The sequence below is a fragment of the Nuphar pumila genome, chromosome 13 (genome assembly GCF_984573655.1).
Source record: "Nuphar pumila chromosome 13, dmNupPumi1.hap1.1, whole genome shotgun sequence".
In the NCBI taxonomy this organism is placed as follows: domain Eukaryota; kingdom Viridiplantae; phylum Streptophyta; class Magnoliopsida; order Nymphaeales; family Nymphaeaceae; genus Nuphar; species Nuphar pumila.
In genome coordinates this window covers 19,227,073-19,246,317 of record NC_143261.1, presented here as the reverse complement: position 1 = coordinate 19,246,317, position 19,245 = coordinate 19,227,073, and the positions used below count along the sequence as shown (strand labels likewise).

Genomic DNA, 19,245 nt, shown 5'->3' with positions numbered 1-19,245 from the left:
AAAAGAAATAGACTAGAATTAGGAAGGAAAATATGGAAAAGGTGCAAAAAATAAGTATGCAAAAAATAAGTAACTTGTTCTTCCACAGGTGTAGGCATTATAAATGCAAATAGCACAATATAAGTCATAGCAATTTCAATAAAATGACAACATCACAATATTCTGGCCGTTCAATATCGCAATCGAAATATGGCATTTTTCACAATATTTTCAAAATTAATGCTGTGATTGTTAAGTGTATACCAAAAAAGAAAATAAAACAAAGGAGACAAAAGTGCCCAAATATTTACATCTCAATTAACTTATTCTTGTTCCTTGCACCTTTGATCGGCTGCATCGATCATCAAATTCGGTCTTAATCAGAAGTCATATCTTGGCCTAGAATAATATTAAAATAATATTACAAAATTATTTTGCTAAGCTAAAATAATATTAAAAATTATTTGCTTACAACTATTTATCACCACTTTCCAACGGGGGGCTCCGCTTGTTTGGTAGTAGCAGTGTATGCACGTCACCTTGTGCATGGGACGTTGCATGTTCAAAGCCAAATGGTATGGTTGTATAGCAGGTGGGAGTCTGCCTAACCCCAGCTCGCCTATTTAATATATATGTATATATATATATATATATATATATATATATATATATATATATCACCACTTTCCAAAATATCATTCTTTCTTTCATCAACACCAACCATGCCTTACTCCTGCAATAACCTATAGGAATAAAACCCTTTAACTATGTTGCAGTGACACAAGCGGACATACTCGGAGATGCTGACACGGACACTGACACGTACAGATATTATTTTAATATTTTTAATAAAAATGCATGTTTAATCCAAAATTAGTTTTGTATTAATTAATTGGAGCTCGAACTAGGCTCGGCCCGCCACAAAAAATGAACTAAGTTTAAACCCCTCATGTTTTGTTGGTTCGGTGCGGTTCATTTAATAGCCCAATCGTAAGCTCTTCCCATGTCATGATGAACGTTGAAGTAACCGTCTAGAAGGGAAGGCTGAACCACGTAAATTTAAAAAGGATGTAAGTATATATTCATAACTTGATGTCAAGCTTGCCGTCTTAGCTCAGCTGGTAGAGCGCGTGGCTTTTAACCACGTGGTCGTGGGTTCGATTCCCACAGACGGCGTTATATTTTAGTCTCCTTTTGCTTCGTCCTCGTTTGGAACCGGTTTGACTCGTATTCAGATAATTCGTCCTTACTTCCTAACACTCATGCAAAACAATTTCTTATTTTAATTTATAGATTAAATCTGTTAACTAAAAAAACATGCTTTGACTCGAATAGATAATTTACTATAGGGAGGTTTGTGCGTTTCATTATTAATATAATTTATAATGCAGCAGCACAAATAGGGATGGCAGTGGACGGCGGGGGGAGGGACAAGGACTCCACCCCCTCCCCTCCCCGTTTCAAAATTTGAACCTTTATCCCCGCTCCATCTCCACACGGGATGGATTTTAACCTCCATCCCCGTTTCATGTCCTCCATCCCCAGTCCAAACAGGGGTGAGGCGGGGCAGGGCCCTTTCCCCTGGGTCTATAGTCATCCCTTAAAGGATTGGGGACGGGAAAAAGCGGGGATTGAGAGGGGGATGGGACGGGATGAGGCAGGGGAAAGCGTAAGTCCATCCCCGCCTTCATCCCCGCACGGGGATAGATTTTAACCTTCATCCCCGCCTCCATCCCCGTTTCATGCCCTTCATCCCCGGTCCAAACGGGGCAAGGCAGGGCGGGGCCGTTGTCCCCCGGTCCACTGCCATCCCTAAGCACAAAAACCATAAGCTAGACTCTGCTGTACTCAAAATATTGTTTAGAATGGTCTGTGAGCCCTTTGAGCCTTTCATCTTTTGTGTTTTGCTTATTGCAGTATCTGTGCCTCCATATTGTATTGCAGCTTGATTTATGTTTTCAAATTTTAAATGTCGGTTGTTTGGTAAGTGCAGCTAGTGCAAGTCACCTTGTGTTGGGACGTTGCAGGTTCAAAGGCCTTTCAAAAAAACAAAAAAAGTTTAAATGTTGTGCTCAGCTGCGTAGTGACAAGTGTTTAAAGTGGCAGTGTGTCCGTAGTGGGCCATATAAGGCAGGGCGGTCGTGCGCCCCACCTAGGGTTTTCCTAGCTTCCGTGAGGGTTCCTCGTCATAAAAAAGCGAGAGAGTTTAAAGTGGCAAAATGATGACAAATAGATAAATTCCTTTGAGGAATTGAATATGATTTTATTATGTTTTTATCAGTAAAATACCAACAAAAATTAATTAATTAATTAATTAAAGTATATTCATAACAAGATATATATATATATATATATATATATATATATATATATATATATATATATATATATATAAAGTATCCTTTTCTTTGTTAAATAGTCGATATAACGGTGACAATGTCACTAGAATATGAAAACTAAAAATATGGGCATTCCCAACCCTTCTTTTGTAAATCCAACCATGTGGATGTGCTTGGCATGGTAAATTTATTGGATCATTTATTTTTGATGAAAAATGTGATTTTTGAATGTTTGAATATTTATGAAGATTATGAGCAATTGATTTTAAAGCCTTCAAAAAATCTTGTTTATTCATCAAAATTGGATGATTCAAGAGTGGATTCTTATAAAACCAAGTATATAGATTAGATCCTTACGGTTAGATTCAAGAGAAAAAAAAAACAAAAAATCCATGAAAATCGCAGTTCACACGTTGCTTCTCATGTTTTCAGTTCTCATTTTCTAGTGAATATCTCCGTAAAATCATGGCATTTTGGTAGAAATGATAATATTGTAATATTTTGGCCATCTAAAACTAGGGGTGACCATTGGGCCGGGAGCCAGCTCATATATATTGGGTTCGGCTCGGGCTGCATTTTGCAGCCCATCACGATAAGCCAGCCCAGTAACGGGATCAGGCCTAAAGGGCCTGATCTAAGCCTGAGTATAACGGAGTTGGGTTGGACTCAGGCCAAGGCATAGGTCTGGCCAGACCGAGATGGCCACCGTCATTTGAAATGGTGATAAAAATAACATTTTTCTTGATAAGTTCAAAATATTGTAAATATTTGTTACTAATGTTTGGAAGTGAAAAAATTTCTCACAGGACAAGAAAATTTTGCTTATAGGAAGTTCCTAATGAAAAAACAACTCGTTTGTGTAGCATGAGAAAATTGAGAGAGAGAGAGAGAGAGAGAGCTGAAAATGGTGGTGGGTAGAAGGAATATGAAGATGGAGGAAACTCTTCTTGTGGCAGCCACCTGGGATGAGATGTACTGTGGGTGAATGGTCACCATAATTAAAAAGAACTGCTAGAAAACATTACTCCACCATCCAGATTTTCGGGTACGGTATCGGGTCCGAACTTGGGTCTAATCAGGTCTATTGTAAGAGAAACCATACCCGGACTACATAAGAACTACATGAACCAGACCCGGACCATACACGGTAAAGTAATATTTTTTATCATTTTTAGATTGAAAATTTGCGGGTCTTAATCGGAATTCAGGTCGGGTTGTGTTTGGGTCTGGTATAAAATTTCAAAAACTATACTCGGGGGACATTCAAGTCCGGACCCAGGTCTTAATCGAGTCTTCTTATTTGTCACCATATATACCCGGACCATATAAGGTTTGGTCTGGGTCGGTTCCAGGTAAACCAGACCCGTTGACACCCCCCCCCCCACTAAACCACGACCAAGATGGTCCACAAAAACCTAACCTCATTTATGTAAAACTGGAAAACGTTAACATGACAAGACATCCACAAATGCTGAATCCTGTTGAGCACTTTGAACATGTGCATTCCAACTTGTAGTGATATATGATGATGCATGCATTGCTTCAAACAAATTGATTTGAGGAAATCATGATCGTTTCAAAAAATGAAAGGAAATCTTCTACCTTAGATTTTCTTTGATCCCCACCTTGTTCCATTGGGATGCCTGCGGGTCGGATCTTTATCCAATTCCAACCTGACTGAAGATAATTTGTGTAGATCCGGTGTTCCATTTTATAAACACATCGGATCCTGCACAAATATGAAATTGATTAAATAAATAAGTTTGGAATCGGGTCGAAACCAGGTCGGACCTGTTATGCATTATGTATTTCACAAAACCCAACTCATTTTCTGTGAATCCTGTGTCAAGGGGGGCAGTCCATATCCAGATCCACAACCCTACATGTGTTTGGGCCAGATCCGGATTCAGAACTAGACCACTCACTGGAAGCCATATCTAGCGTTTGGTTAACCTAGATCTGACCCATTTGCAACCTTATTATTCAACAACACAACAAATTATCATCAATGCTATCACACTGCGTTTCAGTACTTTTTTTATAGACAAAAGATGGGGAATAGCCTCGGAAACCCTTAGGTTATAATAGTGTGACCTAACCATCCAGTTATCTAATCAACCTTAACTTAAGAAATACCTGAAGACTAAAATAAAAGAAAACAAAAAAACACATAAGCTAGTGAAGCATAAAGTTGTTTCAACTTTACTATTAATTAATCAAGCCCTAAGGCAAGGGTCCTAGCCTCAAAGTTTTACACCACCGATCGTAGGTATGGCAGGCTGAGCCAGTGCGACCAGCTCTTTTTAGGTTATTGCGCATATAGATCGCCGGTGTGCGTGAAGAGCGAGAGAAATAGAGAGAAAAACAAAGAGATCAACGGGTATTAGAATAAGGCCTTCGTGAGGGGAGATTCCTTTCACAAAATGATCCTGCAGTGCAAAGGCTGGAGCTTAAATAGCCTCCCTTGGGTAGCTATGAATGGGGAAGTTTAATCCATGCAAAATTGTATCCAAAGAAAAAATGAATGAAATCCAATTTTATTTCAAAATTACTTATGCAATAAGTTTTAGAAAACATTTTTGAATATGCCCTGGACCGGACAATCCACAGGTTAACAAGAGAGTGGGCCCTACTCTCTCCTTAACGCAAGGACCCATGCACGCATGGGGCAACATGGTCACTTTGATTGCCATATATAGTTAACATCTCTCACTTGGCCATGCGAGTCAAAACATGATGCATGGCTCTTTTTTCCACTATTGGAGTCTTGCTCTAGCATAAAAAAATCTAGCTTTAAGTGATCCAACAAAAGCAACATCAGAATATCTAGTCAGTTCTAAGTTATCCTCTTGAAAATATAATTGCAAGCTTTTAGCCTTTTTCAACTATCTAAATATTCTCTTCACTGCTTGCCAATGAAGTCAACTAGGACTACTTTGTTAGTGACTAACGATGACAATAACAAAGCTGATATGAGGCCATGTACATAACATAGTGTACATCAAGCTTTAAATAGCTTATGCATATGGGACAATCAATCTTTCTTGTCCTTCACCTGAGTAATCATTATTACTTAATTTTATCCCTTTTACTACAAGGTTCTAACTGGCGTGCTGTGAAACCCTAAAATTATTTTCTTTTAATAAACATATTTCAAAATTTCTTCTTTCGAAAGCAAACATAGCGGAAGGCTTTACCTTAAAAACTCTTTTTTGAAACACAGGTTCCAAACCAAGATCCAAATTCACAAAACCATTTTGCACACTTATGTAAAAATAAGAAGATCATTCATTTTACAATATATGAGTTTATAAAATATATCATATTGGTATATGATAGAGTTCAAAAATTCAAAACAATACCCAGAATCAGTCTCAAGTCTGTCATCCAAAAGTTCACCGAGCTTAGTGCTCCTCGCAGATCCTTTCTTCCAAGACATCACTTGAAAAACAATTTAAGTAGTGAAGTAAGACAAACTACAGTCTCAGTATGATCCAACACTCAACACAGACCACAAAACTAGCTTAACAAGCATATACGATTGAAAATCTCATCATGACTAAAACTCAAGTCTTAACATGAAAATGGTTGATCATTCACAAATAGAGGTTGACTCACCCCATATCAGAGTCGACTCATGAACCAAAAGAACACACACTATAAAGTAAACTCGAGAGGGGTCGACCCTCTCAACTTAGGGTCTGACCCTCAATTGAATTAATTGATTATAAAAGAGCAATCAGGAGTAGACTATATTTCCATGAGTCAACTCTCAAAACTAAACATAATATCCATAACTAGAAGAGGAATCAACTCTCTCAACCTATGAATCGACTCTTAGCTTAACAAAATTATACATCATATAAGGAGTCGACTAACCCAACACATGGGTCAACTCTCAACTTTTGAACATAACACTCAACATAAACCAAGAGAAGCCGACCCACCCAACTCAGATATCGACTCTTAGAACAAAACATCAAATCCAAATGAAGATAAATCCACTCACCCAACACATGGTCAACTTTTATAGTAGAATATAATACCAAAATCCAAAATGAGTCGACTCTCCCAACTTAGAGGTCCACCCTCAGGTGTGTCTTGCACCAACACACAAACCTATGGCAAGTTTGCCTATACATGCATGAATATTTTATTAATTCTTTTTGTTTAGTTGCTATTGCATTATATGCATTGTTTCACACAATTATTATTCTAATCCTGCTTATCTAGAGGGGCACCACTCTCCTGTCCCAATTTGGCATCATCGACCATTTAATGGGTGTTCATTCATTCATTTCATTTATAATATCCCAGATAGTCACCAAAATACTTGCATCAAAGTCAAGAACCCTCCGTCAAGGCATTCATTTCCCTATGACTCATAGCTCAGAATCTTATCATTCTCCCTATAGTCAACATATTGCACATTACTAGGCATACTGCAATAGCTCTACCTCTGCATTGAGTATTGAAGTCCAGTGTTCCCTAAGCTCCTTGGTGGAAAAACAGATTCCTTAGATCCACATGGCAGGAGCTCGCTCAACTGTCCCAAAAATTCTTACATGAGGTTAGTGAGTACTTATTCACATCTGACAAGTTTGCTCAAACCATAAGAAAATTAGATGTGCATCTGACAAGTTTGCTCAAACCATAAGAAGACCAAGTAAGCATGACACATCTGATAAGCTTGCTCAAATCATAAGAAAATCAAGTGAGCATAATACACTTGACAAGATGGCTCAAACTATAAGAAAATCGAACAAGCATAACATCTGACACGGATGACTAGTTTCATGTTTTGCTCTTCAGAGAATATTGTGTCTCTACCTTCAATTAAACCTTATCAAAATGATAAAATCGATAACCTTTAGATCCTTTTGGATATCCAATAAATATATATTTTATAGATCTAATATCTATTTTATTTTTAGATCGATCTATGATTTTTATGTAAGCTACTGAACTCCATCTTCAAAGATGTCTAAAGTCTAGCTTTTTTTACAGTCTATAACTCATAGGGTGTAGTGACAATGGCCTTACATGAAATCATATTCAAAACATATATAACTGTATAAATAGCTTTCCCTCAAAATACCTTGAATAATGATGCATGAGCCAACATGGATCTTACCGTGTCATGCAAATTTCTATTATATCTTCCTGCAAAATTGTTTTGTTGTGGTGTTCTAGGTGTTGTTGTTTGAGATTTAATTTTGTTCTATTTATAATATTTAGAAAATTCATTTGAGGTGTATTCTCCTCCTCGGTCTGACCTTAAGACCTTAATTCTCCCTGTAAGTTGGGTTTCAACTTCTTGATTATATTCTTCAAATTTCTCTAATGACTATAACTTATATGTTATAAGATATATATAACTATATTTTGAGTAATCACCAATGAAAGCTATAAAGTACTGCATTCCTTTATGAAATTGGGTCTTAAAAGGTGTATAAACATCTATATGAATATTCTAATAGTTTAGATGTTCTAATTACATCAATTGAAAAAGGGGTTTTTATCATTTTTTTATGTATACATGATTCACATTTATGAAAGAATGTTTCTTCAAAATTAGGCATTAAATTTAGTTTGACAAATTTCTTCATTTTATTTTGATTAATATGTCCTAGTTTTTTGTGTCATACATTTACATCAACATTAAGAACACTATCAATATAAGTACAAGCTGATGCAACTTTATTCATATCAGAAGCAAGAAGCTTAAACAATCTATGATCTTGGTAAAAGCGCCTTTCAAACTTGACTTGATCATTCTTACTGACAGTTACTTTTCTTGAGACAAACCTAACTTCAAATCTCTTATTAATCAGTGCAAGAACATACACCAGATTTCATCGCATGGATGGAACAAACAAAACATCAGTCGGTAAGACATTATTCATAGATACGTCAATATAATATGTTCCAACACCCATAACATCAGAGTAGGTGTTGTTACCAATATACACCCGATGTTCCTAGGATTTGTATTTTGTCATCTTCACTATCTCTTCCCTGCTCTTTGCAATGTGACGTGTTGCTTTAGAGTCCACCCACCATGTAGAAAGTTCTTAGTTCGCATATAAGCACTTCCATATTACACATATTATATTATGCCTCTTATTTTGCCCATCATTTCTTGTTGTGCCTATTGTTGTTGTTTTGATGACTTCGGCAATCCCTCTTGAAGTGACCAAGTTTGCCACACTTAAAGTACTTTACCTAGGAGGTGGCTTCATGTGGTTTATGAAATATTAGACATTTCTTTATTTTAAAATTGACAAAATGTTTAAATAGCTTTTTCTTAAATTACGGGTGCCTAGGGGGTCCATAACTATCACTGAAAGCATCTCTAGCGAAATATATTTTACTTTTCTTATTTTGTTGCATATGTTGTTGCTTAATTTTCAATTAAGTTGGCAGCTGATCAAGAGTTAGATGCTTAGAGTTCAGCCAAAGAGTTACTTTGACCATTCTCCATAAGAAGGTAGACTATACAGAATGATTGATATTGCATACAATCTAGGATCACATTCCCATCAATGGCTAAGTTTTTTGTCATCACTAACATTTTGTTCACATGATCAATTATATTGTCATTCTCTTGCATTATGCAAGAATTGTATTGTTCTAAGAGCAAGTGAATGTTAGTCTTAGAGGTACTATTATACTTGGTGAATATTGCCTTAAACATGAATTTAGCAGTGGGGTAATCATCAAATACCCTAATGCGATCATCTTCTAGGTAGGGAAGCATGATAATTCTAGCCAGTGTACTTTTTTATATTTAGTGTATGCATTCTTGCTTTCCTCTGAAGCAACTTCTTGAGGGTTTTGCATTTCTATGTTCGAGGCATTCTCGATGCCTTCTAAATTCAAAATAAGAGGAATCCTCATCTTCATATATAAAAGTTTGTGTCATTCAATTTATCAGTTTTTTCTAGTTTGGTAGCATACACCCTACTAGTCATTTTTTGTTTTTTATTATTTTATATCAACAAATAATAATAAGCAAAAATTCAACATCCAAAAATATAGACAATAACATAGCATTAATCATGATCATTTCAGATATCATATTTATTATCAAGCATTTCATAATGTCAAAACTTTCCCACACACAAAGATATTTCTTGTGTTGTGTGAAACAAGTGCTTAATCTAACTTTTGAACACAAAAATATCTAATTTTTAGAAATTAATCAACAAGTAATCATGTATTTAAAAGAAATATGAAACACAATCTAAATCCAACTTTATTTTTATCAAAAATAACACTAAACGGTAAACCAAACAAAAGAACCACTTTTTTGTAATTTCATAAGCCTAAAACAATAAATACAGAACTTTTTGAGTTAATCAGAAAATGTCATGTGGTTTTCTGAAAATTTCAGAACAAATGGATTCTTGAAATTTGCCAAAAATAGAGACTCAATTTCGAAAAAATGAGGACATGTGAGAAAACAAAAAGACTATAGGGGTATAAAAAGTAATTCATTAGAGGGGCACATTTAGAAATTAACAGGTAGAACATGGGAAAACTGGTAAAGCACTTCATAGGGGATGCAGAAGAAAATAACAAAAAAATCAAGGGTAGAAAAGTAATTTAGATAATAATAAAACAAACAAAATTATAAAAATATAAAAGCGATGAGAAGGGTCTCAACCCTTCTTAAACCCTAAACACCTTATCCCTGTCGTTGCCGCCCGTCGTTGGAGGGTGAGCCAAAATCAGCTTACCAGAGACTCGATGGTATGACAATCAAACCTTCTCGACAAAACTCTTTGTTTCATGTCTCTCCATTAACAGAAACTGCCAGACACAGGAGAAGCTCGACGAAGGAGGCTCTTGTTGGATTTGGCATCCATTGAAAAAACTAAAAGGATAGTTAAACATGTTTGCGCTAAATCGTTGAAAGCAAAACATAAACTGAATCTTAATGCATAAGTGTACATGAATCCATTGGCGCTCTGATAGATCGTTGGCGGGTATGATCTTTCAGAACTTGTATACATGGCTCTTTTTCTTTCTCTAAACCTTATGAGAGGGACTGATTTCTCTTGTTGTTGATGTGGAGCTGTAAACACCCCAAATTTTTCAAAGGTTTGTAAAAATAACCTTTTTTCCCCAGGCTCCATCTTCTGAGAAAATCAAAACTAAATTTTAATTATTCTTCAGATCTTTCGGGTTAAATTCCATGTTGATATATTCAAATTCGATTTCGAAGCCGGACCCAATGTTTTAAATCCAAATCTGAGCCTCGTTATCCAAATTTTTAAAACTAAAATTTCAAATTACCAAAATAACCCTTTGAAAGGCTCAGACAGTCCATTCGGTACCCGTTTGAATCCATCATGTTATATTCCTCAATTTGAGGTTTAAAACTTGAATATTTTCTCAAAACTTGGGTCCAAACCCATTTTCTGAAGAAATCAAACCCAAATTTCTCAGAAAACCCTTCCATTTGTAAATATTTCTGAAAAATTCTAAAAGGATTTCTAAATCCTTTACTTTTCTTAGTTTCATAGCTTTATATATAAAATGAAGAAAAAAAAGGATAAAAAATTAGAAAAAAATTAAAAAAAATTGATCAAGTAAACCTCTTTTTGCAAAATCATTTTGGTAAAACCATCTTTTTTGCAAATTTTTCTAAAAACAGTCGTCCCTTTTTTATTTTCATTATTTTTTTTTTGGGGTTTTCGAAAATATCCTCTCTCGAAGCTTCTTCCCTTTTTTTTTTTATAAAAGCTTATAGGGGGAAGAGGGGAAGGCACCGCCTCTCACCCTCGCATCCCTCCTCTTTATCCTTCTAGAGGCCTTCGCCCCCGCATCTCCCAATCGTCTCTTCTCCTTCTGCATATCCGCTCTCACCCTAATACCCTTTCGGGATTTCTTCTGGCATACATCACGATCCCTCTCCCCTATGGTGCTTCCTCCCTTGCCGGAAGGGGTTTTTCCTTCCTCCTTTAGATTTTCTGCAAAACCAAGGTAAGGGACTCTTTTTTTTTAGAAGCTCAATCTCCTCATCGATATATATATAATTTCCCGTTTGCATTATTGGATTTCCAGTGCCTATTTCCATTGCCAATTCGTAGTGGGTTTCAGATTGTCGTTTAGATTTCTTTTTTTTTGTGTGCTGATGACCGACGATGCCTCGCAATGGCATCGTCGATTCATCTGATTTCGAACTTCAGTTCATGTTCATTTTCTCCTTGCAGTTATTTATCCCCTCCCTTTTTCCTTCTCTGCTTCATTTCTTTTTTTTTCTTTCTTTTTCTTTCGCACCATTAGTACACCATGGATGAAGGTTGGGTGGCTTGTGCCACATCAACGTATCCCTCTGCAAGATCCATAGGAATCCCCAGATTCTAACATATTTCGCTTCCTTCATTTCTATTTTTTTTTTTATTTTACAGTTAACTTTGTATCTCCTCTTCGTTATCTCCATTTCTTCTGTTGTTGTTTCAAATTTTCTTTTTATACAGTAACCCCATATAGCGTCAACCCTGTGTTCATCGTAACATATGGGTTGTTTTAGCTTAAAATGGATTTAGATCGTCAGAAGCAAAACCAGATTCTGGATCGATTTATCCGGATCAAAGGGGTTAATCACCCTGCATTTGATTTCGTCATAAAATCTGTGGTTACATTTTATTTCTCTGTTTTGAGGCATTGATCTTGTTTCTCGTTTCTGTGTTTTGTTTAAATGTTCGGTCATGTTCCATGAAAATCTTTGCTCGTCGCTTTCCTGATTGTGTTTTATGTTTTATGTATTTCTCCATTTAAGCATCCTTTTGCCTCATTGCATTTTCATGATGTCTAATGTCTCTTCCCGTTTGGTTTGTTATTTTCATTTAGGTTTTTGGGTTGCCTCCGTAGTTTATATGCATCCGTTCTTTATTTTATGACTACATATTAGCTTCAGTATTTCATCATATTTTTTCATCCTCTTTGCATCTACGCATTTTACTTCAGTCATAAACTATCTGTCTACCCTCCCTCGACATTGGGTTTCGCTGGGATATTTCATAACTTGCATCCTGTGGTGTTTGTTTCGTTGTATCATACGGATTGAATCTCAGGAATTCAAATCAGTGCTAAGAAGTTAAATAGACCAGACCTAATGATTTGTTTGAAGCAATGGGTAAGACCAATTGTTTGGAGGAAGTGTGATTTTAGCAGATGAGATCTCTGCGGCAATCAAGAATTTTGGTGCTGGGGCGTCATTTTGGAATCTATGGATTCAAGATCTTTGCTACCAAACGATGAGTGAATCGACATAGTCCACCAACAGCCACCATTTCGGTTTCATCAGTGTTATATTAATCCTCAACTAGAATAACCTTGTTGACCTCGGATATGGTCGTTGTTCACACCTAAGCCGAGATTCATAGCAGGTGTATTCTCTTATATTGTCATGGCAGGAGTGCTTCCAGAAATGAGTAGTGGATCTTCAAGCTTCGAAGTTGCAACAGTCCAGGTATTCCTTGCTCTTGGGCATGTTGATCGCCCTCTGTATATCTCTTTACAAGAGAAGTTCACGCATCTGGTTTAGTTAACATATACATTGCTGCTTTCTCGATTTTTTTTTCTATTTTTTATGTTATGCTCTGGAGCATTAAAAGATAGAGGATGGCATGGTCACGAGAGATGGGTTAGGATCCCACATCACTCACAACCACTATTTGTCCTATGTATGTGTTCACCTTGCGTTTTCTTCATTCAATCAACTCTTGATTGGTATTGTGTCATCTCTGTGCACCTATTCAGTTCTTCCAGCATTAACGTCTGCATATTTGTATTCACTATGGCATCATATAGATATATTTTTCAGTTTTATGTTTTTGATTCAGCATGGTATCATCTCCCCTCATCTCGTTTCACTAGCACCTAGCGCTTATTTATCAAGGTATATGGTCTTGAATATGAAAAGGGGTGACCACATTCATTCTTTTTATAATCTCCTTTATTAAGAAGACAAGGTCAGTTGGTGTAAGCTTCTGTGATGGACCAGACTCCCCTGAAGTTCACAATGCAATTGTGAGTTCATAGCAGGTCGAAGTTTTACCTGGAATTTTGCAGTCCCTGTTGTATTTTATGATTCCAGGATAGGGGACGTTCAAGCTTGTAGAACAATTCGAAAGATATCTAGTGGATCGCTCAAGGAATTATTGAAGAAATTAAAATCTATGCTTACATTCTTGCAATCGTCGATACAAGCTACACAGATGTGGCCAAAGGATCAAATCCAATGAAATGGGTGATCCTGACATGAGTATATTGGCGTTGACCACTGCAGAGTATGAATGCCAAAAAAAAAATGTGTCAAGGAGCTTGATTTTGTGTTAGCGGATGTGGTGGTGGCAATTATTGCAGATTTCATGCTTGTATGGCTTCCAACACCAACTGTTTCTCTGAAGCCACCTCTGGCAATTAGTGTTGGATCTATTACGAAGTTCTTCCATAGTTGTCTTAATAATGCTTTTCAGGTTGCTTTGGCTGGAACATCGTACTCATTTTTTGCAGTGAATGGGGGGGGGGGGAATATTGGTAAAACTGTAAAAGTCCTTGAGATTCATTAATGGGAAAGATTTCCATATTTTTGCATTGACATCTGTTTTTTTTTTTTACAAGATCTTGTTTCCAACATGTATTGTTCTATTTTACAGCGTAATGGTTCAAAGCTTTTTGTTGTTGGGACTTTTTCATCTTTGGTTGGTACAGGTGTCACAAATGCTTTAGTTAATGAAAGGCAATTAACAAAATTTTTTTGCTGGTGAAGCGGAGATTGTCCCTATATTATCAACGAGTGTAGCCTATGGTGTTTACACGACAATTTCTAGTAATTTGAGGAAGTATATTTGGAATCGTTGATGTGGATGGATTATGCTCGTTGAATTGGTATTCAGAAAATTAGAGAATAGCCACCTGCCTGGGTCTGGTGACTCTGACATTGATACTTTTGGCATGGGCCTTGCTTGAATTCCAGGACTGGCCACAAATTTTAGAAGAGTTGGTGATGTTTACCATATGGAAGCTCTTAGCGTGCAGAGAAGATGCATGTGTTGTCTTTGAACGGTGCTATCCCCATCATCAGTTAAGTACTTTTATATATTGGATTATGCATTCTTTACATGCTATGTATAAACCTTTATCATTGTTTGTTTGTTGTGCAGTACTTTTCCTTAAAAAAAAAAAAAAAAGCTAAGTGCTCTTGATAAAAAAAAATCTTTCTCAGATTCCGGAGAGTTCTCTTGTTCCAGCATCTTTATCTCATGGATATATTTAGGAGCACCAAAGCCCTCACCACCTCCCTGCCACTGTCAACACTCACATCTTACATGTCATAACAACGACCCACCTTACCACAACTTCATTTGTATATCTCTGCATTTAATATTTTGTAACCCCCTTTATGAATGCCTTAAATTTCACAACCATGTTAACTTTCAACAAGTCGTGTTGTGGGGAAAGTGGAGTTAACTGTTCTTTTGTTAATAACTGCAACTTTCGCATTTGTGGGGCTGACCAAGTAACATCATCAACACTTAAGATTCTCCGGCCATACTTGGAATTTTTCCACTTCTGTGAGTTTATCTCCCCCTACTCAGCATGGAAGGGTGATGTTGGCAACTAATTTAGTGTAGATTCTACATAAAATTAGTTTCTCAGAATTACATACTTCACATCTATCTTCCACATTTACAGGAAGACAAGGTTTGCCAACTTGGCTTCGTACGTCCCCATATTGCACCCCACTCATTGCATCACCTAAGCACCTTACAGTGCACTGTATCTTCATAGTGCTTACAATAGTAATAAGCATTGCTGTGGTACCAGAGCCCGACTGCTGCTATGATTTTTTGTACCAACGGCATAGCCTCCCACTTCACCTGCACATTTTCCACATATATCCACCAGCACTGGTTTACCCTGTGGCATCTCACCCAGATCAACCACTCCTTTGACTCATAATCACCATAGATTTCAGTCATTTCTGTGGCATTCCGACCCAAAATGATGCATCACATTCTTTGCCTCTGAGAATCCTTTTATGTCGATGCTGGCGATGCTACTAAAGCCAATTGATTGATTAGAATCCCCTGTACGATGTTGCTAAGAATCCATTGACTTACTGTGTGAGAAATCCATGTTATTTGTTTAAGCCTCACTAACTCCCTGCTGTTAAAGAGTTTGTTGATTTGTCAGTTGACAACCTTAATTCACCGTGTAAGTTTAACTTACTAACAAATATTGAAGTTCATCTTTTTGGTCTTACAAAAGTTGGCAAATTAAGACAGGTGGTGCTGAAGATTTCACTAATTGGGTATCATGGATTATACTGATAATTGTTTTTATGGACTGATTGCTGCGTGAAGGTATGCCATACATCTCATCCTTGACACTTTAATACCGGCACCACTATTGTCACACTATATCCCTGTTAGCCGCACTATTGCACATCACTGCTGCCAGTTGCATTCACTTTGCCACTGCACATTCATATCTTCCACTACATCACCATCTTTGCCATTTACTTATCTGCCACTTCATCTCATTTCACTACCCACTGCACTAAGTCAGTATACTGCCCCTGTATAGCTGTCCTTATTTTAGCTATGTACATTACCTACATTTTCCATGCTTAGTTTAGATATAATATATGTTATTTAACTAGCATAGGTGTTATTCCCAGCTAAATACATTCTTTAGATACAAAAACCCTTTTCCTACTCCATATAGGCAATATAAGATATATTATACACATTCACTCTAAACATCTATATACTCATTCAGCATAGCCATATGCATGCTGATTCCAATATGATGCTTCTTCTTACATGTTCGCTTGTCTATTGCCTTGTACTAACTTACATTTTGCAGAAAATATATGAAAAAGGCTATCTTTCTTCTTGAATTAAGATTTCAATTTCCAGTTAATGATGTAATAAGTTAGACCTTAATGAAAAACTTTACATTTCCTGTTTAGATAGAATAAATGAGCATCGTAAATATCATAAATTGCTTATCTTCATGCTTTTATCTTTATTTTCCAAAATCTCACAAATGGGAATACGAATGGCACGTGCACCATTTCGTAAAAGGTAATTAATCCTAAGTTGATGATTTATATCAATGGCCATAGTCAGGATATAAACAAGACTTGGTATTTTTATCTTTTATAAAATAACACTGGATCCACACTGGATCCTTTTCAAAATTCATCATGTCTTCTTTAAATATTTTTCTCTTTTATCAGAGTTTAGTTTAAAATTGATTCAATACATATATCAATGGCCATAGTCAGGATATATTGAGAATTAATTTCATTCTAAGCTCTATAAAAGCACCAAAATATGTTTGATTCTTCATTTGAATTTAGATATGATTATTATATAATACATTCAATGACCATAGTCAGGAGTGTATTATATCATTAATCTTATTTACATTCGTTTAAAAGAATGAAATATGATTTTCGAATCCAATTTCAAAATTATTTGAATTCATCCATCATTTAGGATAGAATTGCATCATATTTTCAAAATTTTCTTTTTCAAAATTCCAAGTAATTCTTTTCTCAGATCAAAACTTATCTATAAAATTCAAATTCAATTCTATCTCATTTCAAAAAAGTTCAAAAATTCAATTCCAAAGTTCAATTTTGACTTTGAAAATTCCAAAATCATGTGTATATTCAAATTTTAATCCAAACTTCAAAGTTCAATTTAACTTTGAAGTTATCTTCTATTTCAAAACCAAGTTAATTTTTCTTATCTTCAAAATTCAAAATCAAAGTTTGAGATTGATTTGAAATCTCAAAACTTGACTCTTCTTAAATTTTAAAATTCAATCTGGGTTTTCAAAACCCAGGTCCACCTTTAAAGGTCCTATTTGGACTTTTCAGAATCCAGATTTCCAAGTACAAATCTCCACTTTTTGGATCTCAGATCCAAAATCCATCTTAGGATCCAGAATCCAATTCCACCTTAGATCTTAGACTTCAGATCCAAAATCCATTCTAGGATCCAGAATCCAATCTCATCTTGGATCTCAGATTTCAGATCCAAAATTCATTCTAGGATCCAGATCCCAATTCCATCTTGAATCTCAGATTATAGATCAAAATTTCATTTAGGATCCAGAATCAAATTCCATCTTGGATCTCAGATTACAGATCCAAATTCCATTTAGAATCCAGAATCCAATTCCACCTTGGATCTCAGACTTCAGATCCAAATTCCATCTTGGATTCCAAATCTTGGATCCAATTCAGAATCCAATTTCATCTTGGATCCCAGATTTCAGATCAAATTCCCATTTCGGATTCTAAATCCAGAATTCAATTTTAAATCTCAACTCTATTTAGAATCCAGACTTTGGATTCAAATTCCATTTTGAATTCCAGATTTCAAATCAACTTCTATTCTCAATTCCAATTCTTAAATCCAATTCCATTTCAGATCAAATTCCCATTTCGGATTCTAAATCCAGAATTCAATTTTAAATCTCAACTCTATTTAGAATCCAGACTTTGGATTCAAGTTCCATTTTGAATTCCAGATTTCAAATCAACTTCTATTCTCAATTCCAATTCTTAAATCCAAATCCATTTCATCCCAGATTTTAAATCCAATTCCCATTTTCGGATTTTAAATCCAGAATTCAATTTTGATCTCAATTTAGAATCCAGACTTTGGATTCAAATTCCATCTTGAATTCCAACTTTCAAATCAATATTATTTCTCAATTACATTTAGATTTCCCAAATCTCCTTCTAAATTTCAAACTTTAAAACCAGAGTTCCATTTCATACATTTATCCAGGTTCAAAATTCTAAATTCAAAGTCCATTTATGACTTTGAAATTTTCTTTCTTCTCCTTTTATCTCAGCTTCAAAATCATTTCTCTTAAAGATCCAGATTTATTTTCCCAAGCTCTGATTATTCCAAAACTTAGAACTTTAAATCTTAAGTTCTAAGCTAGAAACCATTTCTTCACTCTATTATCAGATTCATCTCAGAAATACTTGGAGATTTCTAAATCATTTTCAAAAAGAGCATACATCGTTGCATTGCACAAGCATGATTCTTCGTGCATTTAGACTTAAGATAAATTCTTAGATTATATTTTAGCAAAGCAAAAGGCATGAATTCGACCCTTGGTTCGATTACCCCTGGTAAAGGCGCCAAGAACGGTTGAACCTCGTACCGACGAGCGGATCTCATCTCCCAGTTTTCCCGTAAATATTTCAAAACGGAGGCGAGTTATTTTCTCAAATATTTTCAAATTAAGGTCAAGTGAGACCCCGCAAAAGAGTTTCTCTTTCTCTTCTCTCTTCTTTTCTATCTTTTATTTTTTCCCTTCAAAAAAGGAGGAAATAAGGATTAGAAAGGAAAAGAGAAAGAAGAGAGAGAATATTATGAGAGGAAAAATTTTGCGATGATCACAGGAGCCTGAAGAGAGGCCACTATATAAGGTTTGCGGACCATAACCTAATTTGTAACCAACTGAGAGTCTCTTTCCAATTCAGCCCCATTATGGAATAAAAAAATAACATATAAGGGCATATGAGGTCTCTACACATAATAAGACCATACCATATGAGATATCATATAGCCCAATCGAATCAGATCACATAAAGTGAGCTATAAACCATAGAAAGGCTATAATGTGAGTTTTATCATATGTAGGCCCACACAATTTTTTCCAACAATCTCCCACTTGGATCACATATGTAACCTTATAATCACACATTATAACCTTATGAGCTCAAAAATATTGTCTTATCAATTGATTTCTCTATCAATCTAGTCCATTGATCATGTCAACATAGAACCAAGGCTGTCTTTATTACAAATAGCGTAATTAGACCCATCAATGATCACGTATATTAACATAACTAAATAACGTGGATCAAGTA

The 19,245-nt window shown here is 35.8% G+C and overlaps 1 non-coding gene across 1 annotated transcript; it reads left to right on the top strand.

Moving 5' to 3' along the window:
* Nucleotides 1-1,082: 1,082 nt before the first annotated feature.
* Nucleotides 1,083-1,155, top strand: TRNAK-UUU (transfer RNA lysine (anticodon UUU)). Its single transcript has one exon. It is a non-coding gene; the product is annotated as a tRNA-Lys (tRNA).
* The last annotated feature ends 18,090 nt before the right edge of the window (nt 1,156-19,245 follow it).